Consider the following 7,414-nt stretch of genomic DNA (forward strand, 5'->3'; position numbering starts at 1 on the left):
AGGATGGGAATTCTATCTAGTTAGGGTGATAAGAAGTCTCTGAAGATGTGTCATTTAAGCTGAAACCTAAAAAAATGAAAAGCTAGCAGTGTGAAAAGTGACTGATCACATATGCAAATGCCCTGAAGCTTTAGTTCTTTGGTGACAAGCTGGATAGCAGTATGTCTAAAGTGACGTTCTGCCAGTTTAACCAACCAGTGAAAAGAAAGCTGCTCTTTCCCAGTAGTTCCTGCCAAAGTCCAAGAACTGATGCTGATTGGCCCACCTTTGGTCACTTGTTCACCCTAAATCAATCACATGGACGGGAGATAAAACACCCAATAGCCCAGGCTAGTTCCTATCTCCACCCACGGAGCCAAAGGGTGGGTTAAACTCTATCTAAACAACCTAGAACAAAGACTTGGCAGGGTAGTTCCCTAAAAGAAAGTGGAAATGTTATCATTGGAAACAAAGATTACACATACTATAAAGATAAAAACATCTGATGCTATGGCTCCGTCTCACCTTTGATTCCCATTAGTTTTCTAATGAGAATACTGACATTGTATTTATCAAATTGAGGTCTCACCCACCTAACCTGTCCATTCATCTCAGGTCTACCAGTGTTAGCACCTGGCCATTGTGAACCCCCTTTTCATTAGATATCTGCTAGTCCTGTCTCATGGTTATGAATTTTCATGTGCAGAGGGGATGGGGCACATGCACACATCAACATGCTTCAGAGACGACTCAGCCAGGGTGGGTGCCGCCCAGTAAGATGGCATTGTTTCTAAAATGCCTGCTCCTCCCCCTGATTTGCTTCCATCACATCCTCTGACATCAAGAAGTACATTTAGCACAAACAAGGTAGATGAGAAATGAGCTGTCACAGTTTATTCACCACATTCTGCTGCAATTTATAAATCACAGTACAATTCAAAATGATTTATTTAGCCTTTCCATCTAAAAAAGAAGAAGAAAGGGAAATGAAAAAAAATATGAAGGATTACCAGCTCCAACCCAATCAATAGCAAGGAAGCCTGCCTGACTCTGCCAATTAATCGTGTCTCTTGGATATGAGATGTCCAATGACAGAAGGCTTGGAGAGAGGTTAGCCATAGTCAAAACCAGATTCGCCCCCAAGGGGCCTAGAGTTAGCAGCTCCCAGCTAACCATTATCATTGGTTGAGGGCACTGGTAGGCCACTGCATTCCTCAGCTTGCTCTGCAGTTCTCTAGCCTCTGTGCACCGTAATGGTTCCCTAAAGGAAACTGGAGGTACTGTTACCAAAAGAAGATAATGTATTCTGGGTAGGCAAAAACATAAAGAGGAAGAAAGAAACTACAATCAGTAAAAAGCCAGACATAGAGTAGTTCGAAAAGGAATTCTTAAAGCATTGTAGAGAGGTAGGTGTTTAATAAATGGTTGTTTATAATTAGCAATCAAATATGATGCTATAATCCTGCTGGCCTCCCATACATGGCCATTAGATAACTTGTAAATATATTATTCTAAAGAGAACAGAAGGGCAAGCATGGTGGCTCCCACCTGTAATCCCAGCACTTTGGGAGACAGAGGCGGGGGGAGCACTTGAGGTCAGGAGTCCAAGACCAGCCTGGCCAACATGGCAAAACCCCATCTCTACCAAAAATACAAAAATTAGCCAAACATGGTAACACATGCCTGTAGTCCCAGCTACTCAGGAGGCTGAGGTAGGAGGATCACTTGAACCCAAGAGGCGGAGGTTGCAGTGAGCCAAGATCACGCCACTGCACTCCAGCCTGAGTGGCAGAGCAAGACTCTGTCTCAAAAAAAAAAAAAAAGGCGAAGGTATTTTTTTCTTACATAGGTAAATATTCCTAAATGAGCTTTGTTTATACTGCCTAGTAAGCAGTTGAACTTCAGTATGAGCAATGACATTAATTTAGGCATTTAATAATACAAATTATACCTATTAGAGTGTGAGCTTTGAGTTCTCAGTAATAATGCAAAAAAAAAAAAGCGGGGGTGGGTAGCTATAGCCAAAAAAAAGCTAGTAGAATAATGGATAATAGAAGACAGAAAAGAAATACAAAAGAAAAAAAAAATGTGCTACACTTGGACAAACCTATGGTGGATCTATCTAAAAAACTGTTTCTTGGCCAGATGCAGTGGCTCATGCCTGTAATCCCAGCACTTTGGGAGGCCAAGGCGGGTAGATCGCCTGAAGTCAGGAGTTTGAGACCAGTCTAGCCAACATGGTGAAACCCTCATCTCTACTAAAATACAAAATTAGCTGGGCATGGTGGCTCACGCCTGTAATCCCAGCTACTCAGGAGGCTGAGGCATGAGAATCACTTGAACCCAGGAGGTGGAGGTTGCAGTGAGCTGAGATCATTGTCATTGCACTCCAGCCTGGGCAACAGAATGAGACTCCGTCTCAAAAAACAAAAACCTGTTTCTTATTCTAGTTTTGATACCTCAAGAAAAAACATGGTAAGAAAAGAAGATCTAGAGAAGAACAACTAAATTGATTAGTAGTTCTTGTCTACAGATATTTATCGAGCTTCCACAATGTGTGAGACTGGTCTGGAGATAAATATAAAAGACACTGTCCTCAGCTTCACAGTCTAATGGGAGAGACAGAGACACAGAAATAGCTCTAATTATGCAATGTGGTGAGCAGAGAACAGAGATATGCGAAGGACACTGATTGAGGTCACAGAGGGGAGGCACTAGGAATGGCTAGGGATGAGCTGAAAACAGACAGAACGAGAGAGGAATACAAAGTGTCCTGTGGGTGTTGTTGCTGCTGTTGTTATGGTACATTTAGGAGTGAGAGAAGCCAGTTTGAAAAGAAGAAGCAATGGAAGGGGAGAGCTGGAGTAACTAAGAGAGAAAACAGATCCAACGGGAAGGCTAGAGTTATGGGATGATGTATAGTGGGTTGGCCCAGAATAAACAGGGAGAGGGGCCCAACCCCCTCCAAACCCAGAGAAGAGCAGATAAAGATGGTTATGGGCAGTGATAAACTTGGAGGTAGAGGGCCATAAAGTTAAGGGAGATCAGACCTGGTATATTCAATTTGTTGGAGCAGAGGTTTTTAACCTTTCAGGATGTTGAGAATCTGATGAAAACTACAGATGTTTTTCTCTCAAAAAGGCACATTAGGCCAGGAGCCATGGCTCACGCCTATAATCCCAGCACTTTGGGAGGCCAAGACAGGAGGATCACTTGAGCCTGGGAGTTCGAGACCAGCCTGGGCAATATAGTGAGCCCTCGTCTGTACAAAAAAATAAAATAAAATAAAACTAGCTGAGGGTGATGGCGCATGCCTGTGGTCCCAGGTACTTGGGAAGCTGAGGTGGAAGGATCACTTGAGACCCAGAACCAGAGGCTGCAGTGAGCCACGATCATGCTACTGCACTCCAGCCTGGACAACAGAGCAAGATCCTGTCTCAAAAAAAAAAAAGAACATTACCCAAATTTTAACATATAATTTCAGTTTCTCAACCTGCTGAATCCCAACCACAGACACCAGGCGGAGAGCCTGCATTCTACCCATTCTGCGTCATTTGCTGATAGTAAGGAATTGGGAGGACGGGGGTGCTTAAAGGTTTGGAATAAACACTGCAGCCCAAGTGAGAGGGACCAAAACAAAGACAAGCAGACGACAGAGCTAAAGTTCCTGGCCTGGGTTAGAAACAGTAGTGTGACATGTCTGTCAGCACAACTGTGCCAAGGTGAATTGCAGCATTGATCCAGGCTGGGAACTTAAGAGAGTAGAATGCCCATTAGGAACATCTAAGTGATCAATATGAATTCCAGAGCAGGTAGGGAAGAAGACAGCCCAGGAGGGGACTGACAAACTGGGAGAGACGGCTTTGTGAGCTGGAAGGGATGCTACCTCACATTATACCCAAAACTCCTGGAAAAATGCAGAGCTCCTACCTCCTCCCTTGCTGAGGTAGGCACACCTGTCAGCTCTTTGGATCTGTCACTAATTGTCATAACCCATCTTCCCTTCATGGTCCCATCTGGGTCTCCTCTCCACCTCTCCCTGACCACTTGCTCTTCTCCCTCCACATACAAACATGCTCAAGGCTTTCCCACATTCAAAAACAAAACAACAGAAACAATGAACCTTCCTTCAAGGACAAGGTTAGATGGAATTAAAGCTCATCTGCTGGCCAGGCACAATGGCTCATGCCTGTAATCCCAGTACTTTGGGAGGCAGAGGCAGGTGGATCACCTAAGATCAGGAGTTCAAGACCAGCCTGACCAACATGGTGAAACACCATCTCTACTAAAAATACAAAATTAGCTGGGCATGGTGGTGGGCGCCTGTATCGCAACTATTCAGGAGGCTGGGCACGAGAATCACTTGAATCCAGGAGGCGGAGGTTGCAGTGAGCCAAGATCATGCCATTGCACTCTAGTCTGGGCAAAAAGAGCAAAACTCTACCCAAAAACAAACAAACAAACAGAAAACTCATCTGCCATAGCAAATTCTGAAACAGACATATATATAAAGATAGCATTTCAAATCAGTGGGAAAAAAAATAGATTACTCAATAAATGGTGTTGAGACTACTGGGTAGACATGTGGGGGAAAAAAATACATTAGATCTCTGTAAATCAAAATAAGCTCCAGATAGATTAAACCTTTCTTTCCCCTGGGGCAGAGTCTCACTCTGTTTCCCAGGCTGGAGCGCAGTGGCACCATATCAACTCACTGCAACCTCCACCTCCCGGGTTCAAGCAATTCTCCTGCTTCAGCCTCCCCAGCAGCTGGAATCACAGGCACACACCACCACACCTGGCTAATGTTTGTATTTTTAGTAGGGACAGAGTTTCACCATGTTGCCCAGGCTGGTCTCGAACTCCTGACCTCAAGTGATCCACCTGCATTGGCCTCCCAAAGTGCTGGGTTTACAGGGGGAGCCACCGCAACTGTATCATATATATATATGATACAAAATAAAAGTCTTTTTGGTAATGTTGAAATTGGCAAGAACTTTCTAAGAATAACATAACATCCAGAAGCCCTAAAATAAAACATCCATAGGCTGGGCAGGGAGGCTCGCGCTTGTAATCCCAGCACTTTGGGAGGCCAAGGTAGGTGGATCACCTGAGGTCAGGAGTTCGAGACCAGCCTGACCAACATGGAGAAACCCTGTCTTTTAAAAATACAAAATTAGCAGGGCATGGTGGCGCATGCCTGTAATACCAGCTACTCAGGAGGCTGAGGCAGGAGAATCGCTTGAACCCAGGAGGCAGAGGTTGCAGTGAGCCAAGATCCCGCCATTGCACTCCAGCCTGGGCAACAAGAGCAAAACTCCGTCTCAAAAAATAAATTTAAAAATAAAACATTGATAAATTGGTATATATTAAAGAAAAATTCTGCATAGAAAGCATAATCAAAAGACATGAATATTTGCAACTCACATCACAGACAAAAGCCTAAGTTCTTAGCATTTAAACAGCTGATAAAAATAAGAAAATAAAAAAGAACCAGCAAGCTAATAGATAAGTGGGCAAAGAATCTGAACACGATTCACAGAAGCAGGTGTGGGAAATTGGCTGTCTCATGCATTGCTGGTCAAATATAAATTGGTGTGGCTTTTTTGTTTTTTTTCTTTTTTAGATGGAGTCTTGCTCTGTCTCCCTACAGTGGCGCGATCTCGGCTCACCACAACCTCTGCCTCCCAGGTTCAAGCAATTCTCCTGTCTCAGCCGCCTGAGTAGCTGGGACTACAGCACGCGCCACCGCGCCCAGCTAATTTTTGTATTTTTAGTAGAGACGGGGTTTTACCACATTGGCCAGGCTGGTCTTGAACTCCTGACTTCATGATCTGCCCATCTTGGCCTTCCAAAGTGCTAGGATTACAGGCGTGAGCCACCACACCCGGTGGTGTGGCCTTTTAAAGCCCATTAAAAGGGGCCTGGTTAAATACATTGTTACCTCCATTCTACCTCTACTCTACACTGCTATTTAAAAGAATGAGTCAGTTCTATATATCCATCCCCAAGATATAATAAGAATACTGAAGTGTAGAATCATGTGTTACCAAAAAAAAAAAAAAGTAAGGAGGGCCTACTCGGTGCTCTCTCCACTTGGATGATCCACGAGCACTTCAAACACACACAGCAGGACCAAAGGAGAATTCAATAATTTGCTTTAAATCAAAATCTGCCTATAGAAGCAAAGAATATCTCTGGCAGAAGGCGCAAGAAACCAGTAAGTGTAGCTGTCATGTTCCAACCTCTTCCCCTAATATTCCCTCTTTCTATGACTCAGAAGCACAGACAACGAAGTCGCCCAATCCAGGGCTGGAGAGTCATTCTGGAACTTGGTTATGAATGTAATGCCGTAGAAACAAATCTGTAAAATTCAAATTTGATGACATTACTCACCTACTTAAAGTCATTCATTTCTGCCACCCTCCTCACACCGCTTCCCTCCCTCCCCCTACCCAGTGCAGGGCCTGTTTCTGCAAGGAGGTGCCTACCATCTCTGCTCTGGATGCTTGCAAATGTCCCGAAGAGGCTTTCATATGTTGTCTAATACTGATAGCTGCTTCTCAGGTTTTTCCACCAGCACTGCCTGTGTACCTGCTTCTGCCTGAAGAGCTGTTTGGAAGGTAGCAAGCATATGAACCCAAATGAAGACAGGAATTACTACATGTTATTCTCTGGTTTATTTTGATGACAAAGTCCCCCCTACTGATAAAACATTGCATTATTTCATCTTTCAACCTTGAAGGACAGAATCCTTGAACACCCAGCTCAAAAATGTTCTCTAGCGCCGGGCGCGGTGGCTCACGCCTGTAATCCTAACACTTTGGTAGGCCGAGGCGGGCAGATCACGAGGTCAGGAGATCGAGACCATCCTGGCTAACAGGGTGAAACCCCGACTCTACTAAAAATACAAAAAAATAGCCAGGCGTGCTGGCAGGCGCGCGCCTGTAGTCCCAACTATTAGGGAGGCTGAGGCAGGAGAATGGCGTGAACCCAGGAGGCGGAGCTTGCAGTGAGCCGAGATCGCGCGACTGCACTCCGGGCGACAGAGCGAGACTCCATCTCAAAAAAAAAAAAAAAAAAGTCCTCTAGCTCGATAGCTTACACAGCTTTCCCAGCCAGTAGGTCACCCCACTGTCATTCTTCCATTAGCTCTTGGGACTGTTAGGAGCTGTTTACTTGTTTTGCAACGGATTATGAAATGTGTGAAGGCAATATCCTATCTTTTCTATTAGTATTATTTCTAGGGCCTAGCTGAAATATAATAGATACTCAGTGAACTTTGTAGGAAGGAGGGAGGGATGGAGATACATCAAAAGAAATGGAGAGAGATTTCTTAAATCCTAACAGTACAAACTTGAGTTCTTTTCCAGGTGAGGTAGACCTGGAAATGTTAGAGATTCCACAAGGAGGCACTAGAGTTCCACCTGTCTCC

Source organism: Symphalangus syndactylus, chromosome 15 (genome assembly GCF_028878055.3).
Source record: "Symphalangus syndactylus isolate Jambi chromosome 15, NHGRI_mSymSyn1-v2.1_pri, whole genome shotgun sequence".
In the NCBI taxonomy this organism is placed as follows: domain Eukaryota; kingdom Metazoa; phylum Chordata; class Mammalia; order Primates; family Hylobatidae; genus Symphalangus; species Symphalangus syndactylus.